This window comes from Eptatretus burgeri, chromosome 5 (genome assembly GCF_056783735.1).
Source record: "Eptatretus burgeri isolate ZD-2024b chromosome 5, Ebu_testis_v1, whole genome shotgun sequence".
Taxonomy (NCBI): Eukaryota; Metazoa; Chordata; class Myxini; order Myxiniformes; family Myxinidae; genus Eptatretus; species Eptatretus burgeri.
This window is the reverse complement of record NC_140965.1, coordinates 102,138,884-102,160,782: the sequence shown is the minus strand read 5'-3', so window position 1 is coordinate 102,160,782 and position 21,899 is coordinate 102,138,884. Positions and strand designations below refer to the sequence as shown.

Below are 21,899 nucleotides of genomic sequence, written 5' to 3'. Positions count from 1 at the left end.
CAGCCTGTGTTTCTACAAATGAAGGTGGATCACAGTTGATTGAAGGCTCACAGTTGATAGGGATAGTAACACCCATAACATCAAATTCGGCAGCTGGTGGATCAACCTGGTACAGCACTCAAAGTAACCAGCCCAGTTGTTGGACAAATACTGTTGGACTCCAATATTCACATGGGATACGTTCCTGAAAATTCCCCAAAGAGTGATAAGTGGGGTGTTGTTTCAACAGAAAAAGGGGGGATAAGTTCATGAGAAAAAAAGATCAAAAATCCCTGAAAAACATCAAAAATGCCCGGGGAAACCATGAATATGCACGAAAAAAAAAATGTGAAAACGTGAAAAAAAACATGAAACAAAACAACATGAATACATCTGCAAAAAATGCAAATATGCCCACGAATAACCATGAATACGTGAAGCCCAGGGCCGGGAATGTCAAAGCAGGTCACATGTTATAAACCATGAATCATGAATCCACAAATAGTGGGGTCCACCAGCACTAAAACAGCTTTCAAGTACTCCTTATTTTACTGCTCTCTTTAAATCTGAGAGTTGTTCATATATTTCTCTTAAATATAGGTTGTTATTTGAAAAAACATTGCAAACCTTTTACCAATGAGGACACCACGTAATGCCTGATCCATGAGAATATATCGAGCCCGATACATTTTTTGAAATATCATGCCATGTATCGTTTTTAACCTGATCTCTCAATGGTGAAGAAGCACTAAAAAAAATTTTAGTAGTCAGGTCCAGATCCAAATCTTCACCAAAATCTAATCAGTTCGTCCTTGTCACACACCCAACCTGTCCACAAATTTCATCCGGATCTGTCCACAACTTTTTGAGATATCATGCACAGAAATAAATGGACAAACAAACAAACTAACAGAAAGGGGTGAAAGCATAACATCTTTCACCTTCGGTGGTGGAGGTAAAAATAGATTTCTTCAGTAATTTATTGACCTGAAATATCCTGTTTGGATACTTTCGTATTAAATTCCATGTAAATCGTTTTAATTAAGGTAGTTCGAAAAGACTTAATTATGTTGGCTTTTATGAGAGGTTTGACGAAATAAAAGAGCTGTTTCCACAGCATTCAGATATATATATATATATATATATATATATATATATATATATATATATATATATATATATATATATATATATATATATATATATATATATATATATATATATATTGTTACGGGTTCGCGCCCGCCGGCGTGCTGACGGCCACGTAACTCGAATCGCGGCACGTCGCCCACCGGACGGACAATCCAGTCGTGACCCTCTCGGACTAACGCCGGGAACCAGTCACGGGTGGACCTTTCGGTCTCACCGCGATCGAGCCAATCAGCCCCCACGTGGGATAGGGTTGCTCGCCAAATTCGACCTACCTAAGTACCCACACGGAGGGTAGACCGGGCGATCGCACCTCGCCGCAGGTCGACTTCGGACACGGGCCACTTAAGCGACCCGTTCCGTACTATCGGGATAACCGAGCGGTGTTATTCGTCGACCTCGACGGTTCGATTAATTATCGGGCGTATTCAGCCCACTACCAACCCTTTACGTGAAGCAAGATGAGGATTCAATGAAAGAAATGACGAAGCGAAGCGGGAAACAGTTCAACACAAAGCACATTTATTCGCGATGAACGGAAAGCACACATATTCAATTCCACCAAAAGCACATAGAAAAGGAAAAGAAACACAATGCAATTTTACACAAAAAGCAAATGCGACAATGCAGATCTAATACCGATTACGCGAGCACACGGCAACACTTATACAATTTTACTTCACAGACGGCGCCGACAACACATACCCAAAACCAAGGAAAAGAACACCCTCAAAGATGAGGCGGGCCTGAGGCCGAGACCGGGTCGGGCCTACCCGTCTGGTGATGAGACGCGGAGCGGCGATGGTGCCTCAACTCCACGGGCCTCGCGGGCAGTGTCTGGTAGGGGGTGGGAAAGGGGCCCCCTTGGTCGCACTATCTCAGCGCGGGGGGAAACAGGAGGGGGTTGCTGATGCTCGGGGTATAGAGGATTTCTACTCCGCCTCGAGTCCCGCGACGAGCGTCTCCACCTCAACCAGGTCGCGCCGTCGGCCTCCCTGGTGTGCAGCTCCCGGCACGACGCGAGCACCCCCTCGTCTGCCCTCGCCGCCTCTCCACAGCTCCGTCCCCTTCGCTCCGACTCCAATGCACACGACGACGACCAACTCCTTCTTGCTTCTTCTTCCCAACTCCACCGCCCGCGAAGTCTTAACTCTCTATTATTTTGACTGACGAACGCGGTCGCTTATATAAGCCCCGTGGCTTCGCTCTCTCATCTTTGACCCCCTGCCTTCGACCTTTCACCTCGCTCCCCATTGGCCCGAGAAAAAGTGGGCGTGAATGCTTTTTGATCCATAAATTTGCATATAGCGATCGCCCTCCAACGCCCTGGAGGCGGGGCCAAATCGCCCCTCGCTCACCGATTGGACGGAACAAAAGTGGGCGTGTGTCGTTTTTGATCCGTTTTTGAAGTGGAAAATCCGTGGTTTTGTACACGCTGTTCGGCGCGCGCCCTGCACGAGTCCAACACCGGTACCCACAGGCGGCGCAAGAACGGTGGCGATGCGACGGTTGCGAGGTGTGACGTGAAGCGGCGCCGCGGTGGGTGGTTGATGTTGTGGTTGGTGGTGGTAAAAATGGCGGTTGGTCCAAAATAAAGATAGTAAAAGAAAAACGGCTATCCTGAAGAGTCGCAGCACGCATGAATGACATGTATTCCCACTAGACAACGGGTTTGGGCCTAACTACACATATACTTACGGAGATATCTCACCTAAGGGACCTGAATGGTGGTTTGCGAATTTGGTAACCACAACACTACCCCCTCCCCTTTTTACAGACTCGTCCCGAGTCGTCAAATTTTCGTGTGCCATCATGTGTAGTTTTCCCCTAGTACATTTTACCTACGGATCCCTGAGTGCGACATTCATGGTATTCGTGTCCCCAAAATAAATAACCTGAGTGCTGCGTAACTACCTAAACAAACTCACTCACACGGACGACTTAAATAAAATTGCCGGCGCTAGGACAGACATGCCGGGGGCGCACTCATATTTACAGTACATCTTAACCTTAACTTACAAATTTTACACTAAACCATGGCCCAGGATCAATGAACTCTGCAAAAGAAAAGCAGTTAGCAGGGAGCCAGGCTGCCCGCATGCAGTCTCTGGCTCAAAACAATGCAGGTGACAGGGAACGTGGCTGGCTGCTCACACGCAGTCCAAGGCCTTCCCTTTTGAACTGAACGCAGTGAACCACAACGGTGCATGGGCTGCACAAATGCAGTCTCTGTGCCAGCTCAAGTGGCACACACAATGAGCACAACGAATGGATGGATGAACACAAACACGGTGCACGGGCTGCCACTGCAGGCCCGTGTTGTAGCTGCCAACAGGGCAGTTCTTGCAGCTTGCAAACTGTTGCCTTGCGGATCGTGGCGCACATGGAAATGAACAGGGGGGGGCAAAGCAAAATTGAACGGGGCTGGTGAATATGGGCAGTGGGCATGGCATGGCAAAGGCAGCAGGCAACACAGCCCGCAGAAGAAGGCCGCTGCAGGCAACCACAGCCGGCAGATGAACTGGCCGGCACAGGCCTTGAAGAAAAACAGCCAGCAGATGAACTGGCCGGCACAGGCCTTGCAGCACAGCAGCTGCAGACGATCCAGCCGGCACAGGCCTCGCAGCAAAACAACAGCTGCCGATGAAGTTGGCCAGCCTTTGCCGTTCCGTGGAGGTTGGTGGAGGGAGTGCGGTGGTGCTGGCCACTCGGAAGGCGGGCTCGGACCTACCTACCTGTCTCCCTCCCACCTATCGCCTTTGCCTGTCACTGTACATACCCACTCCCTTAATTTGTCAAACCCCAATTTAGCCCCAACTTAATTTTTTTTTTTAACTCCCCACTATAAATCGTCCCCTAACCCCCTTTATCGTCCTTGTTCGGCTAACCTATCCTGTCACCTAGCCTACTCCCAACCCCTACGTTCCCTTCCCGGAGGGGAAAAAGGGAGAGCTCGCGTCCTGTGTCGAGGCCCAACTCAAGCCTCAGAATGGCCTCCCCAGAGTTCAGCGATCTATAACACAAAGTGGGTCCAGCGGCCCACAACGACAGCGAGGGGATGGATGGTGCGGAGGGGTACATCTCCTAATCTACCCTAACCATTAACTCTTAAACTACCCCGGGGCTTTCAACAAGCGCCTCTCGCTTAAACTATTGGTTCTAACAACCCAGATTCCCGTCGCCTGTGTTGGTGTCCTCACAATTTCGGGCCTCGCCCCCCAATTTTCTCTCCGTGCCCTCACACGGTCTCCTGGCTGGGACACGTGGCTCCCTTTGGCAGGCACGACCCTCTGCCGAATCTCCCGCTATGGCACCCCCGGGCACTACACTGCCTCCGAGCCTACCAGCTCCCTAACACCGGGGAGTGCCCCCCATGGCACCTCCCCTGAAACGCACACGTGGCAGGCCGGCCTCCCGGGCCCCTTTCCGAGGGTCACCCGTGCCCACAACACTGCCCACGCGGCTAATGGCGCCCCGGGCCCCCGCACCAAGCAGGCGCACCCGTGCCCACTACGCTATCCCGGCCCCCCATGGGCCCTTGGCCTACCACGGCCGACTAGCCTGGTGCCCGGGGTACCCACTCAGCGATACTCACCTTTCGCAGCCACGCTCCCAAGCCCGTCAACAGGGCTCCTGCACCCCTCCAAACGGGTTTCGAGCCTACTTCCCCACCAACAACAAAACGACCTCCAATTTGTAATTTAACTAACCCAGCTAACTCACTTTACTCTGACCCCGGGGTCCCTTGGGCGGGAGTCACTCCTCCCCCCAATCACTCATCGCACCATGCATTCCCCATTCGCTCCACTCACACAGACCCGCTGGCCTCACTCACTCAACAAGTACTCACCTCACAACTCACCAACTCTTCAACACACACACACCGCTGAACTCTGCCATCCTCCTAACTGCATCCCCAAACTAACTCGTGCTCCCACGTCGTCCCTTAAACTAGTAGCACGTTCCATTTAACCTACGTAGCTAAGCTACGTCCCCACTACACATCCAAAGTCTGTCTCTGTCTCCAAATAATCCCATTTTATTTCCCAACCTAAAGCTCACTAAATCCCTCTAACTAATCCATTCCACGGACTCCATGAGGACTTACCCCTGCCCCATGAAGTCGGTCAAACTAAGCTAACCCTTCCCCCTAACTAGTTTCCATCCTGTGCCCTAGTCAAGGGGGTCTTCCACCCCTTGCCCAGGAATCCTGTGCACCCGAAAGTGAGGCTTGCTTTTTATTTATTTATTTATTTACATGCGCAGCACATGCGCGGCAACTCGCGCTCTTTGCACTTTGCAACTGCCCGTGACGTCATGCAGCTGCACGTGTTCCTCGTCCCTCCTTGGACGGTACCATCCGGCAGGAATTCCCCTTCTGCCGGATTCCAACCCCACGTGCAGCCATGGCGTCACCGTGCGCATAAAAAAAAAAACACAAGCCCCACGTCTCGAGGGGTTCCCCACGCGAACACATGTGCTTTGCCCGTTGGAGCTTAACACACACGATCGCGTGGAGAACCCGTCCGGTCCAAATTCGTTTACCTGCCTAAACTTTGTCCGTCCGCGGGATCGGCAAATCCACCGCGTGCGTTTCCGGACCGGGACTTCACTCTCGCAAGCGAGCACGTGGTGGTCTCGTGCGTTGCACAGCACGGACCGCGTGCTCACTGCTGGGTGAACCCGGCACGGTCCCCGAAATAGCTACAACCGCTACTCGGCTTTCTTTCCTCCCATGTCGCCGTCGTCGCCATTCGACCCACGCACACCTGCGTGTTACGACGCTCACACTCCACTCCATTACATTCACACCGGGAGACGCGGCTGCGTGCTCCCGCATGCCAACCGACATCTCCCTTACATACCGCTCTCTCACACACACGGTCTCCCTTGCATAACCCATACCACTCACACGTGGTGTTCCATTCGCTCGTGCCTCACTCACACACGCGGGGGAACTCAACCGTGGTGCCTCATCCACACACCGTGCCTCACTCATACACGCGGGAGCACTCAACCGCGGTGCCTCATCCATACTCCGTTCCTCACTCACACACGGTGCCTCACCCACACACGCGGGGGCACTCACCCGCGGTGCCTCACTCACACTCCGTGCCTCATCCACACACGCGGGGGCACTCACTCGCGGTGCCTGATCCACACACCGTCCCTCACTCACACACGCGGGGGCACTCAACCGCGGTGCCTCATCCACACACGGCGTGCTGGGAAGCACGTACTCCGGCACCATCGCCACCGCACCACTCACACACGGGGTCGCTTCCACACACGGGATTCGTGTCCCCACAAGGGTCTCCGGGGCCTCTATACCCCCCAAGCTCTCCGTGCACCCGTCCACAGCACCCGTCCCCTCAACCTCGCGAAGCACGACCGAACTCACCTGGTCGTGACTCGCCTCAAGGGGGCAGACTCCCTCCCCTCGTTCCTGGAGGAGGCCATCCAGGTGCTCGCACTGGGTCCCTACACGCTCCGCGAGCTCAACCTCACTATCCTCCACTACCTCCGTGTGTGTGTGTGCGTCACTTACCCCGTCTTCATCGTGTTGTCTCTCCTCTATTTTTTCTGTCTCCCGTGTCTCTATACATTTATAAGTTTCTGTCGTCGTCACCTCGTGTCTCGTCTCACACGTTTTGGTCTCCCCATTTAATTTTTCCCTCTTGGTCACCGTCGATTCCTCTGTCACGACCCTCGCCCAACACGCCCCCCGAATTATTTTTTTACCCGCCTCCACCGCGGGCCTGTCAGCCGTTGCACCCCCTTCCAGCTCGTTTGCTTCCACACGTGGAGTCGCCATTCCTATCTCCCTGATCACGGCCTTCATGCCCGCCTGCAGGCATCGGCCCATGTTCTGCGTCTCACCCCGTAGCTCTTTCATTTCCTCCTTCATGTTTGCTTCCATTCCGTTTATTTGCTGTGTATTCGCATCCAATTTTTGTGTATTCGCATCCAATTTTTGTGTATTCGCATCCATCTTTTCGTTCATTGCCGCCAGCATGGCGCATAGCTGGGCCATGTCGGGTGCGCTTGGGTGAGCCGTTTCGGCAGGGATCGGGGAAGGGTTTTGGTGGAGGGGGGGAAGGGAGGTGTCATACACCACGGCCGCTGCCGCACCTATTTCGGGCTCTGGGTTCAGTTGGACGAGTTCATGTTCCTGCACGGGCATTCCATCCTGGGCCATGGATTCTACACATTCTACATCCATTTCTAATACCCCCGGCTCCCGCTCGCCTTGAGACGCCATCTTGCTTCTCTTAAAGGGTTAATTTGAATCGCTCGTAATTTGGAGGGAATCGGGAGTCGCTTCTCTCACCCCTGGACCGATTCCCGTGAATTTAGCCGGAGACAGGAGAGCCCGTTTTCCTGTTCTCCGATACCAGTGCCGCGAGGAGGGCGATGGATTTGTATCCCACTCCTGACACCAGTGTTACGGGTTCGCGCCCGCCGGCGTGCTGACGGCCACGTAACTCGAATCGCGGCACGTCGCCCACCGGACGGACAATCCAGTCGTGACCCTCTCGGACTAACGCCGGGAACCAGTCACGGGTGGACCTTTCGGTCTCACCGCGATCGAGCCAATCAGCCCCCGCGTGGGATAGGGTTGCTCGCCAAATTCGACCTACCTAAGTACCCACACGGAGGGTAGACCGGGCGATCGCATCTCGCCGCAGGTCGACTTCGGACACGGGCCACTTAAGCGACCCGTTCCGTACTATCGGGATAACCGAGCGGTGTTATTCGTCGACCTCGACGGTTCGATTAATTATCGGGCGTATTCAGCCCACTACCAACCCTTTACGTGAAGCAAGATGAGGATTCAATGAAAGAAATGACGAAGCGAAGCGGGAAACAGTTCAACACAAAGCACATTTATTCGCGATGAACGGAAAGCACACATATTCAATTCCACCAAAAGCACATAGAAAAGGAAAAGAAACACAATGCAATTTTACACAAAAAGCAAATGCGACAATGCAGATCTAATACCGATTACGCGAGCACACGGCAACACTTATACAATTTTACTTCACAGACGGCGCCGACAACACATACCCAAAACCAAGGAAAAGAACACCCTCAAAGATGAGGCGGGCCTGAGGCCGAGACCGGGTCGGGCCTACCCGTCTGGTGATGAGACGCGGAGCGGCGATGGTGCCTCAACTCCACGGGCCTCGCGGGCAGTGTCTGGTAGGGGGTGGGAAAGGGGCCCCCTTGGTCGCACTATCTCAGCGCGGGGGGAAACAGGAGGGGGTTGCTGATGCTCGGGGTATAGAGGATTTCTACTCTGCCTCGAGTCCCGCGACGAGCGTCTCCACCTCGGCCAGGTCGCGCCGTCGGCCTCCCTGGTGTGCAGCTTCCGGCACGACGCGAGCACCCCCTCGTCTGCCCTCGCCGCCTCTCCACAGCTCCGTCCCCTTCGCTCCGACTCCAACGCACACGACGACGACCAACTCCTTCTTGCTTCTTCTTCCCAACTCCACCGCCCGCGAAGTCTTAACTCAGCTCTACTGACGAACGCGGCCGCTTATATATGCCCCGTGGCTTCGCTCTCTCATCTTTGACCCCCTGCCTTCGACCTTTCACCTCGCTCCCCATTGGCCCGAGAAAAAGTGGGCGTGAATGCATTTTGATCCATAAATTTGCATATAGCGATCGCCCTCCAACGCCCTGGAGGCGGGGCCAAATCGCCCCTCGCTCACCGATTGGACGGAACAAAAGTGGGCATGTGTCGTTTTTGATCCGTTTTTGGAGCTGAAAATCCGTGGTTTTGTACACGCTGTTCGGCGCGCGCCCTGCACGAGTCCAACACCGGTACCCACAAGCGGCGCAAGAACGGTGGCGATGCGACGGTTGCGAGGTGTGACGTGAAGCGGCGCCGCGGTGGGTGGTTGATGTTGTGGTTGGTGGTGGTAACAATGGCGGTTGGTCCAAAATAAAGATAGTAAAAGAAAAACGGCTAGCCTGAAGAGTCGCAGCACGCATAAATGACATGTATTCCCACTAGACAACGGGTTTGGGCCTAACTACACATATACTTACCGAGATATCTCACCTAAGGGACCTGAATGGTGGTTTGCGAATTTGGTAACCACAACAATATATATATATATATATATATATATATATATATATATATATATATATATATATATATATATATATATATATATATTTGAAATCATATTACCTTCATTGGCATGATCTTTCACTTATATCCTGATATTTCTATGAAGTGTAAGGAGGGCGCTTCTTTCTGAAGTTTTAATACCCTTTTTACAAAAGAATTACTTATCCCCATTTTCATTCTTTCTAAATCATCAATTACAATCTTGTTATTGGAAAAAAGGAAGCCATTTTAAAACAGTTTGAGTCTGAGTTTTTGTCTCTTGATGCTGTTCCATATCCACATCTCATTCACTTCACCTATAGATTTTCTATATTTTATATCCTAACTCCATACTTATCATTCGATCAATTGTGAAAACAATTCGTAAGTTCGAAAAGTCGAGAGCCTATACATGTCTGAATTTTTTGTTTAAGAGCTGATACCATCTTTTCAGACAGCTTGTGGTGTGGCAGTGTCCTGAAATTTTCCAAAGAAATCTATGTGAAACAAGTGTTAGTTCATTAAAGTCACGTGATCTAATATGCAAATGTTGGTTGTGGTATTGGGAACCTAATGCACGTTAAAGCAACAGTGTTTTTCTCAGTTATCAGTTTCAACAGCTACAGTAAGTCAAGAGATCCATATTGATAACGAAACATGCTCAGACCCCAACTAAGACATTTGGATGTTTCCATGATGTGGAGACCACTTGCTCAATTGTAAACTAGTCTTATAAATAATGTGAATATAGGTCTACTCTCAATATCAGCTTTTGATGGTGGGGGTGTTTTCAGGAAAGCAATTTCAATGTTGCATGTTACATAAAGCTTTATTATATGTAAATTTCAAAAACTTCTAATAATCATTGCCTTTAAGTGACTTTTCATGCGATAATTTTTTTTTCTTTTATACCTCACTTAACTCTATTTTCTGGTTGAATATAATTGCAAAAACATTTGCTGTAAGAAGCCAGAAGGGGACAAAAAACATTAATTATCATAATTACAAAGAGTAAACTAGAAGGGCACTTGGTAGAGCACATACCTCCGCCATGCAATGCCTGATCCATAAAAACACATCAGGCCCAATACATTTTTGAAATAACATACTATACAGTACTGTATCCTTTTAGGTCTTATCTCTCAATGGTGAAGAATCACTTAAAAAATTAAATAATTCTCGTATCCAGATCCGGATTCGGATCTACACCAAAATCGAATAAATTTGTCCATGCGACACACCCAACCTGTCCACCAAGTTTCGTCCGAATCCGTCTACAACTTTTTAGATATCCTGTACACAAACAAACAAACAAAAAACAGACAGAAAGGGATGAAAACATAACCTCCTTCACCTTCAGTGGCGGAAATAATAAAGAGAAAAATGTAAATAGATGTCGAAATAATCAAAGAAATTGACATACCAAGAAAGGTCATGTAAAAGAAAGCCGAGATGCAGGAGGAAGCCATTTGGCCCATCCTACCCCTGCTGTATCCATACCTCATTCTCTCAAACTAGAATTATCTGTATTAAGTACATCCATAACATTAACTTCATATATATTCTACTTCTAATCAATCGCCTTACATATCCCATTTAATGTCAATGCAATAAATTTGGTCGGGGTATCGGCACACAATTGTCTACTCTTTGAGATATATTGTGGGATTGTTGATGTCCACAAATGTAAATGCAGGACAGAACAGCTGGTTTCATTGTATCTCCTAGCTACCCCTTCTGGCTATGCATCATCACTTCACCTCTGGTCATGTTCAACTTAATTTGAAGTAACAAATCCAGAACCAGACAGATGGCTCAGAGGTGAGCACACATCAGTGTTATCCTGAAATCCTGCAGCTGACACAAACCAGTCATTCATGCACACTTGTATTCAGCACGGATTAACCATTCACATTAAAATGATTCCCCTCAAATATGAGGCACACAAGTAAAGGAAAAAGTTGAAGATTAATGAGCATAAAAGAAAAAATAAAAGCTGGATTTACAAAATTACATGTATGAACAACAAGTGTATTGTTGCAAATTCGCGCCCGCCGGCGTGCGGACGGCCACGTAACTCGAATCGCGGCACGTCGCCCATCGGACGGACAATTCTGTCGTGACCCTCTCGGAACAATGCCGGGAGCTAGTCACGGGTGGGGGTTTAACCCCACCACGACCGTGCCAATTGCCCACCCGCGCAGGATAGGGTCGCTCGCCAAATTCGATCTACCTAAGTACCTTCGCGGATGTTCGACCGGGCGATCGTACCACGCCACAGGCCGCCTCCGGACACGAACCGCTTAAGCGGTCCGTTCCGTGCTACAGTGATAACCAAGCGGTGTTATCGTCGGCCTTGACGGTTCAGATTAATTACCGGGATGTTGCACCCACTACGAACCCCTTTCCGTGATGCAAGATGGAGGGTCAATAAAAAAGGAAAAGAGACGAAGCAGAGCGGGAACAGTTCAACAAGCAAGCATATTATTCACACACACACACAGACAAGCACGTATATACAGCCATACAGTAATGAAAAATGCACATATAGCAATTAAAACAAAAGAAATGATGCAGAGCTACAACCGAATATGCGTACACACAGCAACACTTAAGACAATACTACTTGAGCCAGACTGGCGCCACCCCCGTACATTCACACCAAAACCACAAAGAAAAGAAAGAAAGAAGTCGCGACTTCCCTTTTGTGTCTGGTGAGTCCCTCTCCCGCGACCGTCAGCGTGGTCGCGCCTGGCCCCGACCTCTTTCGCGGCCGGCGAACCCTCTCCGGCACTCCCCGTCCGGACGCACAGGTCCACCTCGTAACGGGCGCTGCCATGTCTCCCGCCCGTGCTTTTGTGACAGGGCCGCTCACCAAGGCGCGGGCGCAGGACCTCTTCCCGAAGACCAACCAGACCACCAGCCAAGACGACAAAGAAGAGGCGGCAGTGGAAGCGCTGCCAGAGGAAGAGGCTGAAGAGGAAGCGCCGCAAGAGGAAGAGGCTGAAGAGGAAGCGGCGGCAGCGCGCCCACCCGTGTCTGTCTTTTATAGCGCGGGGCTCCGCCCTTTGCCCCTCCCCATTCCCGGCTCCACCTTCCTTCGAGAGGGTTCCCGAAAAGGGCGTTCCCTCATGCTTTCCCTCCACCCCGCTCCGTGCGGGGGCCGGGGGAGTCAGTTTTTGGCTCTGGGCCAGAGAATTATTCCCCCAAAAAGAGGCCCCTCCTTTACATGACCTCTGACCTTTGACCTGCATCGCCCCTCCTCCACTCCAAAGCGCGGGGAAGTCAGACGGGAGAAACAGGCGGGAAAACCTGCGCATCCTCGCAGTTCCCTCCTTTGCGCCTTTGTTTGCCGTTCGGAAGCGGACGTAGTGGTGAAGATGTGGTAGCGTAGATGGTGGCGGTGGCGTGGTTGCAGTGTGGTTGGCGCTGTGATGGGGATGGAGTGGTTGTTGAAATGTTGTGTGTTGAAATAAAAGATAGAAAAAGAAAAACGCCTAACTCAAAGGATCGCAGCCCAAATGGATCACATAAATTCCCTCTATACAACGGGTTTGGGCTAACTACACATGTACCTATGAAGATATCTCACCTGAGGGTCCTGAATGGTGGTTTGCGAATTTCCACAGCCGCAACAGTATCAAGCCTCGTGTTGGCTTCACGGTTAAGATGGCTGTCTTTAGATTTTATGGTCTTGAGTTTAAGGTCTTGAGTCCCTGTCATCCTGTTCAATATATTCACGTCGGTTGACTCAGCCTGTCATCCTTTGGAGGTCAGCAAAAATGAGTTCCAGCTTATTTGTAATAGGGGCACTGCATCAGCAGCACAGCCATGCTTCCAGAAAATAATGCAACCAGCTGCATACGAAATAGTAAGAATAACAATAATATTGTGTATCAATTAATTAATTTCGAAGCATATACTGCTGTCAGGAGAATTAGTACATTTACCCTTTAAATTATTTTTTACAAACATGTCATGAAACTGTAACATGTAACATGTAACAAAAATAAAGCTGAATTCGAACCTTTTTCATCAATCTCAGTATCAAATTGAGATCAAGTAGAAATATGCCCAGGGATGTTGTTTTGAATAACTTTCTAAAATTATGGCACTAATTTCATCCATATTTTCCTGTTCATATTCTTTGGAACTCTGGCTGGTAGCATAGCTTAGATGTACTCACCTGGTGTTGAATCTCGACCCAGTTATAAACTGCCATCTTGGTGTTTCACATGCAGGGCGATTCATCGATGTGTACACTGTCCCTCGGATGGACGTTAGGCCGGAGGACCCGTTTCCCAGCACTTCTCATGGCCGGAGAACACGTCTGATTGTCATTGTCAGGTGAATAAAATGGAATCTTTCATTTTATTAATAGATAAGCTCAAATCGACTCGTTTTCCATGTCACCCCATTTTCCTTTGAAAATGCAAATTTCCTTTTGAAGTCTTTTCCATGTCCATGCTTTCCACACCTATAAATGATATAAAAGAATAGAGGTGACATCATACAGTACTGCTGTGGATCATGTACTGCACTTTAGTGAAATCAGCGTTAAAATATATATTATTTCTTTGGTTGTTCATAGCTCATGTTCTCACGTCAGCACCCTTTCAAACATGCTCAAGGTCAACATGACAACACCCCCCCCCCTCCTTCCTCATCATCATCACAAAACATTTCCATGCTCATATTATCTGATTTCACATGCTCTGTCCGTCCTGTCTGTGTGCAAACAGCATGCTCACTGTATGTGAATACAGAGAGGTTTTCATACATGAAGCATGCAAAATGGAACCTGTTCATAATGGCCTTATCTCACATTCCAACATTCTTACAATTTCACCCTCAATGGACACAAAGCTGACATCTCCACAGCTGCAGTCTGGGTGGCAACATAGCATCATATTGTAATCTATAAATGGCTCAACTGTGAAGAATTTGCTTCTGATTGTGAGTTTTGGTGTTTTATTAGTTGGACTTGCTCAGAAAGTTTTGACCACCAATCAAACAATTACATGTAATTTGCTGGCGGAGGGAGTTGTAATTAAAGTTTGTGGAGTAAGCACAAGGTGTTGGGAGAATAGATCAGAACATAAAGGAATAGAGTTAAACATATAAATGTGCATAAAAGTTGGAAAATGGCCAAAAAAAATCAAAAAAATCTGTTTCATTGTGTTTTGAATGAGGAAGTGTCAGCGAGTAATTCTTGAGAAACTCGTTTGCATTTATTGTTGGCACTCATACAACATGTTTTTTTTTATCATCATTTTGATGTACCATACTCTTTACAGAGCATTGGCGTTGCCAAAGCAGTTTCTTGACTAGGGTTATACTGGGTGGTTTGCCATTGCCTACCCAACATTGTTTGACCGTGCTTTATCCTTTTAAATGCTGAACATCAAGCAAGGAAGCAGAACGTACCATTATTAAAGTCTTGGGTATGACTCAGCCAGGTTTGAACCAACGTTGGAACCAATGACCTCCTGGACTTGGAGCAGATGCTCTAATGACTATGCCACTGAGTCTGATACCAGATAGCATCAAGCAGCAGATACAAGTATGAAGCATAGTTCTACAGTTCGATACCATCATAACAGTACCAGATGGCATCAAAAATTATCTGATTAAATGTCGCTTTGTTGGAGCTACTTTTCACTCTACTTATTGTTTCTGTATTATCAAGGACTGGCAAGGTGCCCATGCCCACACAAGATTATAAAAGGGATAGGGATGAAGGAGGCAAAAATGCAAATGGCATCTTCTGTCGTCGAGCCGGCAAGCTGGGAGCAACAATTCACGTTTATAACCACATCTGATGCAATTCAAATGCTCCGATAGCAGCGAGGTGCTCCATGCCTCGGGTATGCAAAGTGCTCCGTTTGTAGCTCTTTGATGCCTCGGGTCTGAAATAAATACTTGTATTGGTGTCAAAGCCAGTGACTAATTGTAAATTAATAGTGGGATATAGAAAAGTTGTTGATGGAAGGAAAACTAGATGCTGGTGCTGCTTGATGATCTGTTGGAAAACTACAAGATTTTACTGGTTGGAGGCCTGTAGAATACAAATTCCTAAATTGTTATCTCAGCAGATAACAAGTTTAAGCGCAGGAAGTTGAAGTGCATGTATGGCTTTCTCTCACACTGCAGAGAGATTTGTGGCCCAGCAATCCTCACACACACACACACACACACACACACACACACACACACACACACACACACACACACACACACACACACACACACACACACACACACACACACACACACACACACTTCTTCACCAAATCATCCCTGGTTATTCCCCACAAATCGAAGCTAATTGCACATTCATTTCTCCCCTTATTCCATTCTTGAAGTCACCTCCCTGAGTCCATCCAGCCTTTCCTCCAGTGTTTTAAGATGGTGGTCAATCACCCTCTCAGAAGTGTCCCCAATACACACCCTTTTTTTCTTTATTCTCACTGACCTTACGCATTTGTTTACTTCCGGTTTTATATACGTTATTGTTGTTCTTGTCCATTTTATAACCTCTACCCCATTGTCAGTAAGATGTCCCATCACCTCTGTCATCCAGTGTTTCATGAGCCTCGACCTTTGTTAATTAGATTAAAAAAAAGGCCAATGACTTGGTGATGCCTCTTCATGTAAGTATCAGGCATAGTTCTACAGTTTGACGGGTTTAGTTGTATAGGTACATGTGAATGTCCTTCATCGTTCTGTAGAGCTCAAATAGTCATGGAGTGTCTGTCGTGGCCTTACTTTTGTTCAGGGTGAGTCATAAGTCCCAGGACACGGCTTTCGCTGCTCATACAAGATTTGTTCATCCCATGTATTTACACCGTTTTTTATTTCGTTTTGTTTTTTCAGATAATACAAATAATACATTAAACCAGGGTGGCAGACACCAGTCGATTTATTGTGGAAGAGAGGCTGGTACCACGAGAGGGAAAACACAAACAAGACGATGTAACAGGTGCAAGAAGACTTTGAGGAGCATTTTGGAAAACCAGCACCATCAAAATCAAATCTTCATGTTTTGGGGGAAAAATGTATTTCACACTGGAGTGTACATGGACAGCAAGTGCAGTGGACAACCAAAAATTTATGAGTTGGAAATTCAAAACATTCAAACATCCATTCTCAGATCTCTGAAAAAAGCATTATGGAAATGTTCTGCAGAGCTAGGTGTTTCGTACTCATCGTACGATGAAAGAAGACCTTCACATGAAACCATATCATGAACAACTATCATTTGTAAATTGTCAGATGCAGGTCATGAAAACAGGTTGACAGTTAGTGACAAACTACTGCAGCACTTCGATACAATTCCTAAAAGATCAAAGGTTATGTTTAGTGATGAGTGTGCTGTTTACCTGAGTTCATCTCCACACAACGTTTACTTTTGGAGTGATGCAAATCTACATTGTGTTGAAGAAGTGCAAGACCATCCACCACATGTTATGGTTTGGGCGGCGTTAACTGCCCACCACCTCATTGGTCCTTACTTTTTTGATGCGTCGGTCAACCAGCAGTAATATCTGCACCTGTTGGAGAATTACCTTGTACCTGAACTTGAACGATGTGGACTAACCCATGAGATTTATTTCCAGCAGGATTGAGGCACCTCCGCATCATGCATGTGTGGTACAAAACTACCTCAATTAAATTTTTCCCAACCGTTGGATTGGCAGGTCTTCGCCAAAACTTCTATGGCCACCGCACAGTCCTAACCTGACCACTTGTGGCAACGCTCGATGGGGGTACGTCAAAGCTAATGTTACAGAACATCGCATGGCATCTGTTGATGAACTGAAATAACGTGTTCAGGAAGCATTTGGCAGTTGGCACAATAACATGTGGTATTTAGCATCGGTTTTCACACCGCACGGTGTGGAGAAAAATGATCTTGTGGACGTCATATAGATGCACTCGATGTCTAAGTGGGTATTGTTATTGTTGCATTAGTGTAATATTTTATTATTACTGTTATTACTGTAATATATTGTTACTCCTGGGGCTTTTGGCTGATCCTGGTAGATGGTATAAACAAATCTTGTATCAGCAGCTAAAGCAGTGACCTGGGACTTGTGACTCACCCTGTAGAAATAAAATAAATAAATAACTAAACTTGTGTTTTAGCAAAGCATTAGTGGGAAGGTGACTATCTTTTTAACTTCCTCCATTCACTTTATCTGCTCTGAGTCATTGTCTGCTCTTTTTCTGTTATCACTTATCTCTTCCCATGCATTACATATATATATATATATATATATATATATATATATATATATATATATATATATATATATATATATATATATATATATATATATGGATTCCATGACAGCATTATGCAGTGAGTTATAATGCAACAAAGGCATGACAGGTCAAATGATCTTTTACTGTGAGCTTTCATTTGCCCGTTTCCTTTTTAACTTTGTTTCCTGCGTTTATTGTACATCCAAGTGTATTTATCACAATATCAACTTCCTGAACAAGCCCTACAAAAAATACCTTCTTTGTCACATTGCAAACAACAGTCAGATAAAGTTGGCCTTAGCAATAAAAGCCATGTGACACATGACATACATTTGGATCGGTAATTGTTGCCATCTGAGCACAGAGCTCGTAATACTGTACTGGGATCCCATATACTGTATTGATTTGTCCTTTGTCTAATAATGCACTTGTAATTGATTTTGTATGCAGAGTTGAGAGTCAAGCAGTCATGGTGAAAAGAAATGAGGGTGGGACACCAACATCAGGATAGATGGGCAAACGAGAAGGAGCTCAATCACAGAAGTGGAAGGGAAAGCTGAGGAAGAACAAGATATGGAGCAAAAATAAATTAATAAATCAAAGAGGAGGGTGAAAGAGTGGGGGAAACCTGATAAGCTGGAAACACTGAAAGAGGTGGGTTTAGAGATGGTTAATGAGGTTGAAAAGATCATGGGTATGGCTGGGGGATGACCTGAGATGGTGGAATGGATGTCGTGAACCAGTGGAAGGAAGAATGACATTGAACAGACCGAGGAAATTGGTTCCACATGTGAGAGAAATTGTACTTAATGTAAACACACATTGATGTCTCATAATGTCCTGGTCTTACTTGTGATGGATGTACAATTTTCAGGACAAGCTCCTCCACGATCCTGGCTGCGCCTCGATGGGTTTAAGGGTAGAGGCGTCGCAGCCAAAACCCAAATCCGATCCAGGTTCCTCCTGATGACTCCATATTTGTCTAGTTGGGTTCCTCCTGATACTCCAGTGCTGTATTTGGTCAGATATTTAATTACAGGCCATGCTAAAAAATAGTGTTCACCCTTTTGCTGAGATCATTGATAATGACTCAGAAATGGTGGCTTGTATAAGCATGGTGATGTGCGGGCACATCGTCAACGATAATGGGTTATAAGGGGCCATTAAAGTGATGGCCCAAGACACATAATTAAAGGAACGCTGGCCCATCATTTGTAAGTTTGAATGTTTTTACACCTAAGGTTCTGCTCAGGGCTGCTTCCCTTTTTGCACACAGTGTTCAAGCATGATAGAAGAAGAGCCAATTGTTTACACGTCTGAAGAAGGGTTGTTAACAGGTTTGGCCTGTTTGGCAATCTCATATGAGTACATACTTACGTCATGATTCTGAGTGTTGATACCAGTCAGGTGCAATCTCATTGAATGCCCTCATTTGTCCATTGTCTCCTAATATTTTTTCTATCATCTCCGAACGTCCTTTAAAAGTGGACTGATGTTTCTACACATTAAATGGCAAATGGATCATGTCGAAATGAGTTGAAGTGAAGCCAGAGAATAACATTTCTTCTGTGATCTTCCTCTATTCTTGATTGTGATTCTGATGTACCATACTCTGTTGCAGAGCGTCGGTACCGCCGAAGCAGTTCCTTGTCAAGGATTACACTGGGTGGTTTGCCATTGCTGTCACAGCAGTGATAAGGGCAGGGATTTGTAATTTGTTTGGGGTGCCTGCGATAGCTTGCCTACTCTTCACGGAGGACGACATGGTACTTTTGACATCCACCAAAAAAATGTTGGCAGACAGGACTCCCGTTTAACATTCATCGGAGGGACGGCACACACGTTGATGAACCTCCCAACCTGTGAAACACCGGGATGGCAGTTTATAGCTGGATCGGGATTCAAACCCAGGCTAGACAACCAGTGGCAAGTGTGGATACATTGATGCCATCCTGTCGGCCTCTTTCTCTAATATGTACTATCAGATTATTTCGATCAATATTGTTGTGGAAATTATTCCTTCGGGGTTATTAGATCCTGCGTCTTAGTCTAACTCCAGTTATTTCTTCGTTTTCGTTGAGAAAGGTTGAGAAAGGCATTGCAAGTCTTCCCTTATGTCTGTGTCTAGAATTATCAACCCCCTTTAACCACCATTTATTTTATGTTCCTTCCTCTGTTATCTGTTTAATTGTTCTTTTAAAGCGCTCGCTCGGCCATGAAACACGAGTCTGGTGGGAAAATGAACAAGCGCTGTCAAATGCCGGTTAACAGCAGTTGATTAACCTCGGAAAGCTCGTGGTGCTCCCATTTGTGGTACTTCTGTTACGACTCATGGTGCAGCCATTACGGATCGTGATACTGCTGTTACAGTTTGAGATGCTATCATTACCCTGCTCACCAGGCCGAACAATGACCAATGACAAGGGGAGGGGAGGGATGTGGCATCTGACCGAAGACGACTTGCCTGCAGTGGTAAAAACGCAGATGAACCGGAAGGAAGAGGAGGAGTTTTGCTTTGTCCCTGGTACAGCTAGCTGCGTCAAAGCCTACGGGAGAGAAACGGCTGTCTCACGCCATTCTGAACGAGCCACGTTTGTTTCAATCCCCTCGGCCAGCGGCACGGAATGACCACCTTGCCCCCCACTTGGACTGGGACATCGTGCCACACTTTGCCTTGCGTTTGCGCAACATTCTTCATTATCTTGTGGATTTCCCCATGTCTGTTATCTGTGGCATGTCTGATGGGCCCAATTAAGTTTGGATAATTAAGAATCTCTGTTCGTTCATTGGCATCGTGAGTGCATATCAGTAGGGGTTAAGCGGTTAATTTTATTGTTGGCACCAGTGTCGTTTATTTTTCTGCATTGCTTCATTTTTTCTTGTTTCCTTCCTCCATGCATTTGCTTGCTAATAAATATACCTCGTCTCAGATTGAATTCCACTCGTCTTGCTGCTTTGTTTGGTGGTTTAGGCTGGTTGTAGGGTAGTTGGGGTGCGGTTCAAACCACTTTGGACCATGCCGTATGACCTCACCGTTTGCTCGGCTGAATTGATGAGGCACTGGCGTCTATCAGTGTGGCACCCGGTTCATTCAGCGACCCACGAGCAGTGTAATGTGTCAAATGGGCCTGAGAACTTGCCCGGGGCCATGGACTTAGTTGGCGGTTACTTTGAAATGACCTGCGGGACTCAAACCGGGCAACCGGAATGGGCCCTGCTACAACATGGTGTTTTGTATTGCACTCAATATGTAACTGATGGTGCAGAATGAGTCCTACGTACCTTTCTTTTAGGAAACAAATATGGAGGAAGATTTAACCACTGCCTTGTTTTTCCCATACAAGCTCCTTACATCTCCTCCCTTTACGACATATACAGTATTGGAAATAATTATCGAAACTGGGGAAAGACTGGGTATAAAATGGATATAACAAATGATAGAATTGCATCGAAGACAGCTAGCTACACATCCATCGAGACAACTTTGTGCTCACGGGTATCTTCCTGTTCTTGAAGAAACATTAACACGCTTGCTCTCAGCAACGGCATTCTCAAGATCTCTACTGGATCATCTTCTATCATGTGGACAACATTCCATGAAGTACTGTACATCACATTCCGAGAGTGTGGGCTTTCATCCTCAATAGTACCAATTTCACGTGTCCTCCTCAGTCTTGCACACTGTACACTTCCTACTGAAATATGGAGTCAGGCTGCCATTTGCCATGTGGAGTAGCCTAATCCACTGGCTAAGACTTTGATTTCTACGTGCTTGTCATGTGATACTTCCTCCTCAGGAACAATATGATTCACCACATTACAGATATATCACTATCGCCTCCTGTACTTTTGTCATCCTCTGCAGATGTGATGCTTTGATTGCTTTCATGACAGCTGATCACAGTGTACTCGATCAACATGTGACTGCACTATGGAGCATTTCATTACTTTACCCTGCACACGAAATGCAAAAGCCAAGCTAAGCCATTGGTTCACTCTGTCTGTCTGTCTGTCTCTCTGCCTGTCTGTCTATGAGCGAGGAACAACTTAATTTCAATTGAATGTTATATTTTGAACACTGTAGGACATGAATCGGAACAGGAACCCGCAGTTTAGCAGTACTTTGGCTCTGAATTTGGCACATCGTACACAATCTCGTTGTGGTCACGCATGTGCACGCATGTGCGCAGAGGAGTAAGGTAATGTCCATATTCTGTCTGCCTGCTTGGCAATCATACAAAATTGGAAATCATTCCAAATAGGAAACTTTGTGTTTTTAGGAACGTCATAAAGGACACAAACAACAGGCCTGAATAACTAATTTAACGTGTTAAATAAGATTGTGTAAAAAATGGTGCGTCAACGCCAGTAAACTCCA

General features: G+C 47.0%; 1 long non-coding RNA gene across 2 annotated transcripts in view; it reads left to right on the top strand.

Moving 5' to 3' along the window:
* The window catches only part of LOC147027082 (uncharacterized), a 124,115-nt gene that overhangs the window by 38,747 nt on the left and 63,469 nt on the right, over positions 1-21,899 (top strand). For both annotated transcript variants that reach the window (XR_015058670.1, XR_015058669.1), the window contains one exon: positions 13,495-13,600. This is a non-coding gene — a long non-coding RNA (uncharacterized LOC147027082). The remainder of the gene's footprint in view (positions 1-13,494; positions 13,601-21,899) is intronic.